Source organism: Onychomys torridus, chromosome X (genome assembly GCF_903995425.1).
Source record: "Onychomys torridus chromosome X, mOncTor1.1, whole genome shotgun sequence".
Classification (NCBI taxonomy): Eukaryota; Metazoa; Chordata; class Mammalia; order Rodentia; family Cricetidae; genus Onychomys; species Onychomys torridus.
In genome coordinates this window covers 82256276-82270694 of record NC_050466.1, presented here as the reverse complement: position 1 = coordinate 82270694, position 14419 = coordinate 82256276, and positions in this window count along the sequence as shown.

The following is a 14419-nucleotide window of genomic DNA, read 5'->3' as shown; positions in this document are numbered from 1 at the left end:
CTTTCTTCTAAATGTGAATACAATATATTAGCCAAAATAATGCAATTATTGATTACCATATAATCAATGCTATGTGTGTTTGTGTCACTAGTGGATACTTCTTGAAGGAACAGAGAGCAAGTGATCCAAATGGTTTGTTTTTATCAATAAATAATGCCAACAATGGTAACAAACATAGAAAGAGTAAAATAAACATGTTATTTAGGCTTATGTAGTTAGTGAAAAAGTAAGTATTCTAGCTAGAATGATTGGAACTACTTGCTTCTATGTAGATCTTTTGACCTTTGTATTATATTATAGACCACCTCACTAAACATCAATACAACACAACTTTTATACTAAGAATTGTAAAACAGATAGGAACAACAGAACTACTATTGTATGTTTTATTAGTTAGTTAATAAGATATTTTCCTTAGTTGACAAGTCACAAGATCCTTTTTGATTCAGAAGCCGTCACTTCTACCTCAGAGGTGTGAGTTTTGAAAAGCTTAGCAGTCATCTTTAGCCCTGCTTTCTTAGAATTGTTCTTTAGTAGTAACTCATTTGAAGTGCCACAGCTCTTTACTTAGTACTTGTGCTATATTCATAGGATTCTTGATGGCAATCTTAGCTCCATATCAGCCTCTTATCTTTTCTCATTTTAAAAATCATGTTTTAAAACAGTGAATCATCTTCAACTGAACTTAGAAAAAGAAAATTGTGAGGTCTTATGGATGGTAAATATTTTGAAATGTCGGGATGTGATGCCACAGTGGCTGTCCTTGTAGAAACTATTTTCCCATCATCATCAAGTTATATTTTATATGAAGCAATGTATGAGTCTTATTTTTTTCAAGTAGCTGCAAGTGTACTTGTTATAAAAATAGATGGGTTCTAATGATCATAATGATTCTTAAGCTTTGGATCAAAAGCATAATAATACAGTAGCACTAGTACCATTGACTGCACTAAATTGTGGCTTGAATTTTCTTTAAACTTTCTGAGGTTTATATGAATTTATTTTCTGTATATTTAGCTAGATGAATTTAACACAAAGCTAACACAAATACCTTATTTTAAAACATACTGTTGAATTATCTGTTTCATGCTTGTCTGGGTTATATTTCTAAGAGTTCCCTGGAGTTTAGAGAAGGTACTGTGAATCAGATAACAATTTAAACTTTAGAGAAATAATTAATGACACTTTTGGTAACATTTACTTAGCATCACTCACTACTGGTTTTCTCTAAGCTATGTTGATTGAGACGTGGAACATGACATAATCTCAATGGCCTCCACATTAATGGGCAGCATTAGCATTGCATCTCCATGTTTAGCCTCACTACATCTCTTAATCTAGCTGCAGTGGTAACATCCGCCATTAGAATAACCTTTGAGCTTGTTAATTTAAGAGGCCAACACAGCATCTAGGATTTAATATGTATACTTTGTCTATTTGTAGTTTAGAAGTGTTGTGAGATGTGGGATATAGAAGATTCAAACACAAACTAACTGGAGCAGGTAGAAGGGATGAGTAATAATGAGTAGGGTGCCATGGGTGAGCAGATTCCAATACAGGTAAAACACATTTGATACACTGTCAGTCCAATGTCTACATAGAAATCTATAAAGCTGATTTTGTTTTTCGAGACAGGGTTTCTCTGTGTAGCTTTGCGCCTTTTTCCTGGAACCCACTTGGTAGCCCAGGCTGGCCTCGAACTCACAGAGATCCGCCTGGCTCTGCCTCCCGAGTTCTGGGATTAAAGGCATGTGCCACCACTTCCCAGCAAGCTGAAATATTTTCCTAAGAAAATTCCTCTGCTAGTATCAAAAATAAAAAAGCATGCAGAAATTTATTGTTTTTAAATGACATTAAGTCAACCTAGAATCACTATATTATGTCTTTATAGGACTGAATCAGAAATTCTCTTTTAAGAAGCCAGTTTTTGGTCCACTCCCTATAAAAGCTAGAAGGCAAAAACCATCCATTGAGAACAGTTTTAGAGTCACTTGGAAATGGGAGCTTAGTAAATATGATACAAGTGTGGCCATAAAGAAAAAAGGATCATGAATTAGTTCATGCAGCTGTGGGGCAATTTATACTATACTCTTCATTGTTATTCTGGCCCTTGCTTCCTGTTGCATGTGATCATTATTACTATAAACATTTACAAAAATAAACCTTAAAATACAAGAATAAATACATGGCTTATCATAGAAGCATGCTCCTATGTGCTCATTCATGTGTGCATGGTCTGTATGGGTATGTGCACACACACCTTAATAATGAGCATGTGAGCACCTGTATTTGGTTAGCAATGCCACTGAGATCTCATTGTTTGGGACTAGGGTTTTCACTTTCTGTGATGAGTTCTTGAACTTGCTTCCTCACTAAGCTCTAGAGTTCTTCCATTACATTGGGCCTTCTTTGTACCACTCTGATGTCCAAAATCAAGAGAAATGAAGAGAGCTGCTTTCTGGGGAGAAGAAACAGAATAGGAGTGGAACCTTGATTTAGGATCAGTGGGGTCCTTAGGTAGGAGCACTTATGTGTCTTGTTTACTATGGTAGGCTTATTTCAAGAGTCAAAGAATGGATAGAAAAATACAGATATCATTTTTCTTTTTTGTTTAAGTATTTTCCATTTTACATATCAAGCACAGTTCCCCCTCCTGCCCCTCCTCCCGACCACTCCCCACTCTCCTACACACACTCCCATCTACTCTTCAGAGAGGGTAAGGCCTCCCATGTGGAGTCAACAAAGTCTAGCATATCAAGTTGAGGCAGGACCAAGCCCCTCCCCCTGTATGGAGGCTAAGCAAGGCATCCCTCCATAGGGAAGGGGCTCCAAAAGGCTAGTTCATGCACTAGGGATAAATCCTGGTCCCACTGCCAGGGGCCCCACAAACTGCCCAAGCCACACAACTGCCACCCATATTCAGAGGGCCTAGTTCAGTTCCATGCAGGTTCCCTAGCTGATAACTTTTAAGAGGCTGGATAATGATGGTTAGATATAGAGATCAAAGTAAGGAAAAGTAGGGTTAACTTTCCTAGTTATCAAGCAATTTACCCAGTAGACCTTTTCTTTGCTGTATGAACAACTAGACCTTCCCATACATTTTAGTTCAATATTTGTTTACTTGTAATTTAACTGGGTTCCCCAAAAGTTTGCTTTTGAGTGGGAGGCTCTACAATATTTCTCATATCCCAAATGCGTATTCTTTCCATTTGTTTTAATTTCCTGACGGTTGTGGCAGTGTTTTCATTTTTTGTCATTTTTTCAGAGGATGGAATTGTGTGTGCATAGTGGGAAACATCACAATATGAAATCTCTGGAAAAACTGGAAAAACACAGTAATGTATTATTTATTCTCCAAATACTATTTATCATTTACATTTTGCTACAATAAATCAGTGAACCAGACAAATGATATTTCTGCCCCTGTGGAGGTTATAGTCTCAGGCAATCTGTGGATATAATGAGGGCCAAGGCTATATAGACACAGATGAGAGGATGCTCGTATATAATAAGAAAAATAATAGATATTGCATATATCAAGTGCCATTTAATAGAGATTGATTACTTCCAAAGGTGAGAGAGAAATTATTCCATGAATGAGTTATGTGTGCAAAAGTATGAATACAGAAATGCAATGAACAATGGATTTATTATTTGTCTGGCATTCAGAGATGGTATATGGGAGTAGAAGGCTACAACACTTGAAGGGTAGATAAAGAACCACTGAAATTTTGTGAACAAAAAGATAACATAATAAAGTTGATGATACTGGAACAGATATAAAAATCAAGTTAAGAAGCAGCATAGTGAAATAGATGAAGGAGTTACTAACCCAAATTGATCATATGACACTGAGTACTAGAAGGATATACCAATACTATGTCCTGTGCTATATAATGAAAGCCATATTATTGTGACATTATAGGAGCTTCTTGGTCCCTATAAGTTGAAAAGAGCATTGCTATATTTGACTGCTTTGTTATTTCCCTTTATATCAGCCTTGACAAATAATTTTTGTCTCCTTTATAGAGTTGTCTCTTTTAGCCCATTTTGTGATTATGACTATGAAATGATATTCGTCATACAACTTAACCTTGGATAAGTCTCTACTCTTCTGGCATCTTGTTTCTACAGCAATTGTAGACAGCATATACTTTTGGTTCAAGTCTAGATTCTAAGTTGATTTAATAACAGTGCAGCTGGATTCTAGACTTAGTTCAGAAATTCTGGCTAAGCTTTCAAATATAACTTGCCTATATTTTTTTTCTTTATTCAATGGGGCTGACATTATTAGGGTTTGCACCAATCCTGATACTGAATGTCCCTTTCTGCTTTCCACAATAAAGCCAATTACATGAGGCATACCGTGGAAACATTTAGCTCTTGAAATTAGGTAAGGAATAACTCAAGCATTTATTATAAAAAACAGTCATCAATACTGATTGATACTTTTGTCTCTTCTGTAAGAATTTTCCAGCTTATACCTAGTCAGCTGAGGAGTGTGTGTGTGTGTGTGTGTGTGTGTGTGTGTACTCGTTCCCTAGGGTGCCTAGTCTGACTCCATTACTATTCTGTTGAGGTTTTTTTCCCTTGTTCCTATTCTTCCCTGTTGAATAGTTTTGCTGTTGTTATTGTTCTTTTGGGACAAAGTCTCGCTACATAGCCCTGGCTGTCCCAAAACTCACTATGCTGACTAGGCTGTCCTTGAATTCACAGAGATCTACCTGCCTCTGCCTCCTGGGAGCTGGATAAAGGCATGCGCTATCATACTCTGCCTTTCTGTTGAATATTAACTATGCTATCTCCCTGTTAATAGAACAATTCCAGCCAAACCTAGTCTCCAAATGTTCATGTGGCTTATTATGAATGACTAAATTTTTCTTCTGGAGCCACTACACTATGTCCTCTGATCACTTTTACACAATGCCAACAACTTTTCTGAAAGATACTACACTGAATTAGCTTATGTGTCAAGTTTGTTTTACTTTGGTAATATGCAGAGTCGGTTTTAAAATCCTGAGAGTGCTGGCACATGAATTTGAACCATCCTTCATTATACACTGCCGATACACTAAAGGAGGAGATTAAATTTTTCAAAGATGTGACCCAGGAGACTCCAAACCAGCTATCTTTATGTGTAATCATACTAATTACTCTGCAATTGGTCTTTGATCATGTAATAAAAAAGAAACTCTAGATCACTGGCCTTTCTTACAACAGTATAAAATTCTGATTTCTTAATGACTCCTGATGAGTAAATAGTAGTCCTCTTTAATTCAAGTAGTCTAATTTCATTCTCACTGAGAGATGGCCAGGAATAGTCACCTTCTGCAGTTATGTGATACCTTGCAGGGCATAGATTAATGCTAGTTATTTTGGTACCTGAGCTGATATGTATTGCTCTTGTAGATTGACTGGGCCACTTTTTACCATTAAGCAGTGTCTGGCATTTGTGGCTTCACCATAAAACTGCTTTCATTATACCTTAGAATTTGCCATCTGCTGACTATGGGTAATATAGGCTCAAGTAACTGTAGAGAGATTATAAGCAAGCAGAGAATCTTCTTGTGCCATTTTCTACTGCTGGGCTGCTATGTAATCTTTGAAACTTAACGTTTTTACTCCCAGTAGCAGTCCTTTAGATGCTTAGTCCTTGAAAATAATTGGGCAAAAGTAGAATTTGGTGACTTTTGATTTTTAAGGTCATGCCAGTCTGCTGTGACATCCTGCCAAACTTCCTAAAGGCTCCACAATTTTTACTTCTCTAATCTGGTGTTTGACCTCCTAATCCATATGGTAATTCAGGGAGACTATCCAGCCAAATGACCATTTAGTAATTCCAAGCCACCTTTAAAGTTTAAAGCCATTATGAATGGCTTAAACGGTAACATAATTTATGCATTACTCAGTTTAAGTGAGTGTGTCTCTTGTATTGATGAAAAATTAGTATTTACTGAGCACAAAGTGCCACGACCCTATTCTGTATATTTACAGATTATTAGATATAGCTTTGTCAACTTTGCCCAATAATTAGAAACAGTATTCAGGAAAACCACATTCTAACTATGGAGGTGAAAAATGACTAGAAGGGAAATGACCTCATATGAACAAGCAGATGATCCAATAAGCCTATAAAACCAATGAGATGGAACCACTCCAACTGTGACAGTGAATCAAATGAACAACACACACTTTCCTGGACGATTACACTCCCTCTCTGACATATTAACAAGCATAGCCACACCTGTTCTGGTCCCTTCTGTACTATCTAAGTCACCTTTCCTGGCTGCCTCCAAAGACAGCTTTGCAATTCAGATATTCCTCATCCATATCCCAGATTACTGTGAAAGAGAGCGCACACGATTCAGAAGAGAAAAAAAATGTACTGTCATTGCATCTCTAATTAAGACTATGAAACTTTTCTGGAATTCAGTTTTCTCATCTGTGAAAGGGAGCATTCCATTAAATAAATGACACAATGCTTGGCATGCAATGGCCATATTAATATTTTAGCCTCTTCCACTCTTCACTCTTTCATTGGTTTCCTTTTTCTGTAAACTCAAAACTTTCACCGTAGCTCATTGAGATAGCTTGTCATGCATTTTCTTTCTGGTTTGGTCCATTCTTATCTTCACCTGTAAAGGTATATATATATTTTACTTATGCCTCATTGTCCCTTCAGGTACTTTTGGTGGGATGAAACAAGTACTGTCTAATGTGTTCTGAATATGCTGTCTGTTATAACAAATTAGTTGCCCCATGATATATGTCTCTTGGCTTAGGCCTTTGGGTCACACATTCTTATGAACATAGAGCAATATCCATATATTATATACAATGCTACATATTATATAATGTTAAATATACATAAAGTATCATAAAACATCATGTTACATAGGGCTATTGTGTAATATATCACATAACATACATTATGAATCATATCACATATAATACATGATATATATTATGTGATATCTACTATAAATTAGACACTATATAGTTTTATTATGTATTGCATATTATATAAAGTATGTTGTATGATATATAGCAATCATATGAAGTATAATGTACCTGCTGTTACACAATATACACAAGTTATGTGTTATACTATACATTGTATAATATGTATCATACATTTATCATTTTGTAGTATGTAGTATGTATTGCCCATTATGTACTGGAAGGACTGCTACTGGGGGTATGTATGTTATATATGTATGTCATATATTATGTATTCAATATTAAATAATATGTAACATTTTATAGATAATATATGTAGTGTTTTGATAATTGAAGGCTGTAGGAAGCATCAAAAACACCATTGGAGCTATGGTTTATATGTGGAGGTACAGTATATAAGGCAATAATTAAACAAGTTACAGGCCAGTGAGATGGCTTAACAGGTAATGATGCTAATATTCAAGACTGATGACCCTTGTTAAATCTTGAGAATCTACATGATTGAGTCCCACAGTCTGTTCATTGGTCTCCACATGGGTCCTGTGGCAAGCATGGACACACATACATATACACACATAATAAATAAATACAAAATTAAAAAACAAATCAAAGTGCAAATAACAGCTTACTTAGTCAGTAGGCTGTGTAAATTTAAAGGGATTTGCAACATTCAACTCCATATTCCTAATATGTCAAAAAAGCATAATAGTGGTTGGAGATTGGTTGATGTTAAATGAATTAATGACCATAGAATTACTAATTTAGTTTCTGGAACTTATTCACTGAAGAATGTTTGTCAAGGTACTAAGCAGGTTCATAGAGAGGTGCTGCTAGAACTGGAGTCTGATTGGATTCACATTTGATCATTTTTATCTGCCAAAATCTTCTCAATTTGTTGCTGATTGTGATTACTGGTTTAAGACAATTATATTCTAACCAAATTTTATACTATAAAAGAGGAATATACCACATTAAGTATTGAGCCAGTTTATAATCATTAAAATGTTAAAATTTATTTAAAATTGAAAGAATAAACTAAATGCATATTTTCTACATTTAGTATAAGAGTGCAAGTTTTGAATATACTGTGTGTCCAAAAATACTTTCAGCTTGTGATTCAGGATCTGAAATTGGGTATATAACAGTTTCTAGATAATTATTTCAAATATTTACTAGGTAACAACACTTTTCTCAAGTGTGTGAACTTCATGCTGTCTGTTTTTTTCAGGTTTTATATGTTATTGTTTTGTGTTTGAATTAACTTCTTTACTATTACAACTAATTGCTTTCATTCAAAGGCTGACTAGCAAATGCCATGTGAAAGGGGAAGGTTATATATATATATAGTGTATATGTATATGTATATATATACATATATATGTATATATATGTGCATACTGATGACTGTTTACTTGTCCTTAGAATTGGCTTCTTTACATGAATGCAATAATGGTAAACTTTATTTACATTGCTCAACAAAAACAAACAGAAGAACCTCTTAAAACATCATAGTGATCTCCAAGTTTGTCATATCTTTCATATCTGAGATATCATTGGACTTTAGGGGATGTGGCGTGGTCAGTAAGAGTTCAAGGCCTAGAGGTTTAATCATCTTCTAAAAAATAATAGACATTAGAATATTCCAAAATGAATCCTTGTAATGAGAAGTTAGGTGGATAGTAAATTTCTCACTAGGTTTCTCCATCATTAAAAAACTTTCTGATTTTTCAGACTGATAGAATACTTGAGGTGATTAAAAAAGAAACCTCAATCTCTCACTCTCACTTTCACCTTCTTAGCATCCTTTTGTCATTTACACACTCTCCTGCTCTCTCCCATCCCCTTTGCTTTTCTCCAGCCCATATGAAGTAGTTTTCTACAAAAATGTAGATGGAAATGTTTATGTCCTGGTGTCTTCCACTTTTGCATGGAAAAGGGGGGCTAGGAACTTCAGAGGATCTTCAGAGTAAGAACTTCATAGTGGTATGTGAATACCTCTCTGAATGACCTTAAACAAGTAAAAATGGCTACAGTGGATAAGTGAGCTTTGACTCTAGGAAGCAGGAGGATAGTGGTGCTAGAAGTGAACAAAGATCACAGCAAACTTTATTAAGGAGTTATCTCAGTTAAGGAAAACAGCTACTATGTCCCTGGACCAGTAGAGCAGCCTTCTGAAGTTAAATATCTGAGTCACTGCTCTAAATCTTCATAATTCCAAGGTGATTCCACTGCAAAGTCTTTTATAATTAATTGCATGTATATTGCCATTCACTTGAGAGATAGGTGATTAGTTGCCTTGGTGTTACTGTAACATATTGCAATATCAATAACACTACTGATTTTAATTAAAACCTCCAAATGTGTACCTGTTGAAATATTCATTATTGCACCCTTGATTGTGTGTAAGAATTCAGTCTTCCTTGTTCTTTTTTTTTCATATAATAATACCAAGGCCAATTAACAGAAGATAGACTGCGAAATGTTTCTTTTTCTTTTTTTGAAGGGAGAATTAACATCTTTATTGAGAAATAGCATTATTTTTTCTTCAAATTGATAATCCTTCATTATTTCCATTTACGTTTTCTAGATTTTCCCTTATTTTTAAAAATGGATTTTTTTTCTCATATGGTATATTCTGTCTCTACTCCTCCCAGTTCCTCCCCACGTCTCCTCCATTCCAGATCCACTCCCTTTCTACATCTCAATAGAAGACAAACAGGCTTCTAAGAAACAGTAATAAAATAAAACAAAATGCAATATAATATGATAAGACAAAAACACATAAGAATTGGACAAAATAAACAGAAGGGAAAGAGCTCTCAGACAAAGCACATTTCCATTTTTTAAAAGCATAATGTGTTTGTGTATGTGTGTGTGTGCATGCACAGGCATGCCCACATGTGTGAGTGTGTACATGTGAGTGTCCCTTTCTGATTTTTTTTATATTACTCTAAAATTGTCCTTTGGTGTAGCTGAAGTTTTCTTGTGTCCTGCCTGGCCCACAGTCAGGACAAATCTCTTTCACCAGCCAGTCCCACAGCCCTTGGACCTAAGTAAACACACAGAGGTTTATATTAATTAAAACTGCTCAGGCTTACCATGACTAGCTCTTACACTTAAACTCAGCCCTTTTCTGTTAATCTATATGTTGCCACATGTTCCATGGCATTACCTGTGTGCCATTACATGATGCTCCCTGGGTGGTGGGCTGGGGTCTCCTGACTCAGCCTTCCTCTTCTCAGAATTCTCCTTGTCTGCTTATCCCGCCTATACTTCCTGCCTGGCTACTGGCCAATTAGCATTTTATTAAACCAGTGTACAAAAACATTATCCCACAGCAATTTTGCCTCCAAAAGTACTTGTCCATTGTTAAAGTTAGTAAATGAAGTGAAACCAAAGGTTAAAGGACAGCATGAATGAATAATACTTCCCTGGCTCACTTAGCATTTCTATTGCTGTGAAGAGACACCATGACCACAGCAATCCTTATAAGGAAAACATTTACTTGAGGGGGCTCACTTACAATTTCAGAGGTTCAGTCTATTATCATAATGATTTGTGACAATGAAGAAAGCTTAAGCAAAAGAGACTTCAAAGCTTGCCCCCACACATGGTGATATTTTATTTGTGCTGAATGTGATTTTATTTGTATGTTAATAAATAAAGTTGCCTGGAGGTCAGAGGTCAAATTGTCAGGTGGTGGTAGCACATGCCCTTAATCCAATCACATGGCAGGCAGAGTCTCTGTGTGGTCAAGGACACATCCAAGCATGGTGAAATGATCCTTTAATCCCAGTACCAACCATAGAGACCTGGAGGTCTGTATAGACAGGCAGTGATGAGAAAGTCATGTGGTTGGGTTAAGAGCCAATGAGAAGGCAGAACAGCAAGGCAATAAAACAACAAATCAGACAGGAAGAAACTCTCTCTCTGGGGAAGCTACTGCTGGTGGTAAGATAAGGTAGTCATGGCTCTTGCTCTGATCTCTTTGGCTATTAGCTCTGTATTTGGCTCTGTGTTTCTTATTTAATAAGACTGTTTCAAAATTCATCTACACCCACAGTGACACACTTCCCTCAAGTCCACACCTACTTCAACAAGGCCACACCTCCCAATAGTGCCAATCCTTATGAGGTTATGGAGGCCAATTAAATTCAGACTACTTCCATTCCCTAACCAGTTACTTGTATTTGGATCTCAGTTTATGTGTAAGAAATGTAATAGTTTTCATCTCTCTGTAAGGCATATAGACCTGTATTTTGAAGCCATATAATCAAAGTACTCATAGAAAAGGCTGTATGGAACAGGCAGGTAGTCTGTTGATGGGGCTGTCTGCCTTCTCCATGTCATACTCTGTGGCTCATAGGGCCAGGTTCACCAAGGACAACTCATAAGGGACAGTAGGTATGATCCAAGCTCATATCTTTATTTTACACATAGTAGTTCTAAAAATCATTTCTGGTGAGTGTTGTTTGGTACAGTAATGAAGAAATATTCATGCCAGGTGGTGGTAGTGCAGGCCTTTAATCCAAAAACATGGAAGGCAGACACAAGAAGTTCTCTGAGTTCAAGGCCAGCTTGGTCTACAAAGTGAGTTCCAGGATAGCCAGAGATGTTACACAGAGAAACCCTGTCTTGAAAAACAACAACAACAATCAATCAATCAATAAATAAATGAATGAGGAAGAAGAAAACTTCCCTATGGTAGATGATCCCAATTTTTGTAATCCAAATGTTTTCAGTCTCGCATTTGAAATATAGAGGTGTGTGTGTGTGTGTGTGTGTGTGTGTGTGTGTGTGTGTGTGTGTATGAGTGTTCATTGCATGTCTACTGACATGGAAAATAGTGTTCTGAAGCTTGTTGAGAAATCACTGTTGCTCTTTTTGAAGAATGTTTTTGAAGGAAGTTCATTAGAGTATAGTTTTTTTTTTCTTGGACTCTTAATATAAGGTTACATTTTATATGATTGGGTGACTCCATTAGAAACATTTGTAGTGAAGTTGAGTCATATTTAGGCTATCACTTCCTTATGTGAGAAAGCATAATAAAGTGTCTGCAGTACAGGCAGGACACTGCAGAACAACAGGTAGTTTTATTCAGTTGGATATTCAGGGCATACACAGGCTGAACTGGAACAGGTAGGCTGCTAAGCTACAGATTTCTTTACAAGCTAGAAAAGCTAGTCTTGATTGCTTCAGCTTTGTGCTGACTCTGGAGAGTAGTTTCAATTAAAACTTTCCCTCTAGCTTTAGAGACAGATCTCTTCCTTCTTTATTAACGTTGGTTTGGGGATGAAACTTTAAAAACCAGACGGAGTCATAACATTAAGAGTTTAGATTCAGTATGTGGGGGAAAAAAGATAAAAAATCCAGATGTTCTTTGTAGATTTCAAGTGAAAACAATACTTTAATTATAGCAGCATTTGTAGGTAAGATAAGTAAATTTTCAAAGCACTGAAACCTGCTTTGCAACATCAGAGAAGAGCTATGACTTGGTTATGATTTCATTAGTGATGTGGGCAAATACAACTCATCTTTTTACTCCAGTCTGTTAACTTAACTGGTAGCAATCTTTCTCTTGTTTTTAAAAATCTCTAATTTTCACCTTCCATTCCAGAATTTCTTTTACTCTATGACTTGTTTTCAGAATGACACTAGATATTAAGAAAGCTCTTGATCCCTTACTTTGCCCTGAGCTTGAACCACACTGAAAATTTGCTATTCATCCAAATTTTTCCCAGTAGATGTTCCTGACATTTTGTCTTTAGACATTCAATTTTTCATTTATTTTTGGAAGATTTCTACAGAAGTAATAATTTTCTCATCCTTTTATACTCATCCTAATATTCAATTTTTCTTTCTTTTCAAATTTTACTATGCATTCACATTTTAAGGAAATATATGCAAACACATTTGCACATTCTAAGTGTATTACCATTTTTTTTTAGATTTGACACATCTATGCAAATGTGTAATTGATATTCTAACAAGGATATAAAATATTTTCATCACCCCAGAAAGCTTGCTCATGGGTCTTTTTTTCAATCATTGTTAGTGTAAAAAATATCCATTTTCCTGATTAATTCTTCCTACTTAAAAATTTATGTAAAGGTATAGCAGTATGATCTTTTGAGCCCAGCTTATTTTGTTCAGTATAATAGCTGTAAGATTCATTATGTTGTTGCATAAACCAGTAAGTAGTTTGTTAATTTTTTTCTCAGTAGTTCACTGGTATGTGGATGTATCTTTCTCTTGCTTGTAGGTGGATTATTTCTAGTTTGGGCTGCTGCATATGAAGCTACTCTGAATATTCTTATATGGCTTTCTTTTTTAGTTTCTTTTCCCTTTGCTTTTGGTTAGCATGGGAAGACAGTCTATAAAATGGTCTTTAAGGACCACTTCTTGGGAGAAGGTTCAGTGGGTAAATAAATTTGATATGTAAGCAGGAGAACCTGAGTCTGAATCCCCAGAACTCATATAGACGCCATAGGACATGCCTGTAATTCAAGTTCCTCTATAGGGAAATGGGTGGAGTGACAGAAAAATCTACAGAAGCAACTCACTTCACATATTCAATAGAAAACAACAAAGACATCTTATATCAAACAAAGTGGAAGGTGAGGATCCACACCTGGACTGGTCCCTAACCTGAATATGTGTGCACATGCAGAGAGAGAGAGAGAGAGAGAGAGAGAGAGATTGAGATTTAATGTCATTGAATATCAGCTAAGACAGCTGTTTTAGTTCTAGTGAATGGAATACAGTGGCATCAAGGGGACCGCTAATTTGGAGACTGAGTGCTGTCTCTCATTTTCTTGCCTTGTTAACTCTAGGGAAACCATCTTTAAAATTGCAAGGTAAGCCCAGAAAAAGGCCTCCATGGGCCAGTTTTGAAGGTGAGCTGATGAGGTCTTGTCAATTTATATGAAAGTAGAAGTGGTTTCTTTCCCAGTTGAGTCTTGAGATGGCTAGAGCTCTGGCAAGCCATTTTTATTGCAATGTTGTAAAAGCCGAAATTCAAACCATCTAGCTAATTTGGGGATTCCTGACACCCAAAATGGTGAGATAACAGATGTTTGTTGTTTCTGTCCATTAAATGTCAGGGTGATTTCTTATAGAGAGTAGGTAGCTAGGTATATGCCATGTATAGTTCTTTGCTGATTCTTTCATAGAGGAAAATTCAGTAGGAGTTCTGTGTTGTTCATATCTATGGTTGAAAATAGAATTTAGGGTCTTCGTGACAGAGAAAAGCTTATGTAATTTCTTCATGCATTTTCAAAAGACAGCTGAAGAACTTACTTTTTTTTCCTCAAAATAAGTTTTATTCTTTATTGTGAAAAACAGAAACTCATTTTAAAAAAGCCCAGTGAATAAGGAAGAAATGATGTAGAAATTATATAAAATCACCATTACAACATAATCACTGTTAAAATTATGCTGTTCACTTCCCTAGATTTTT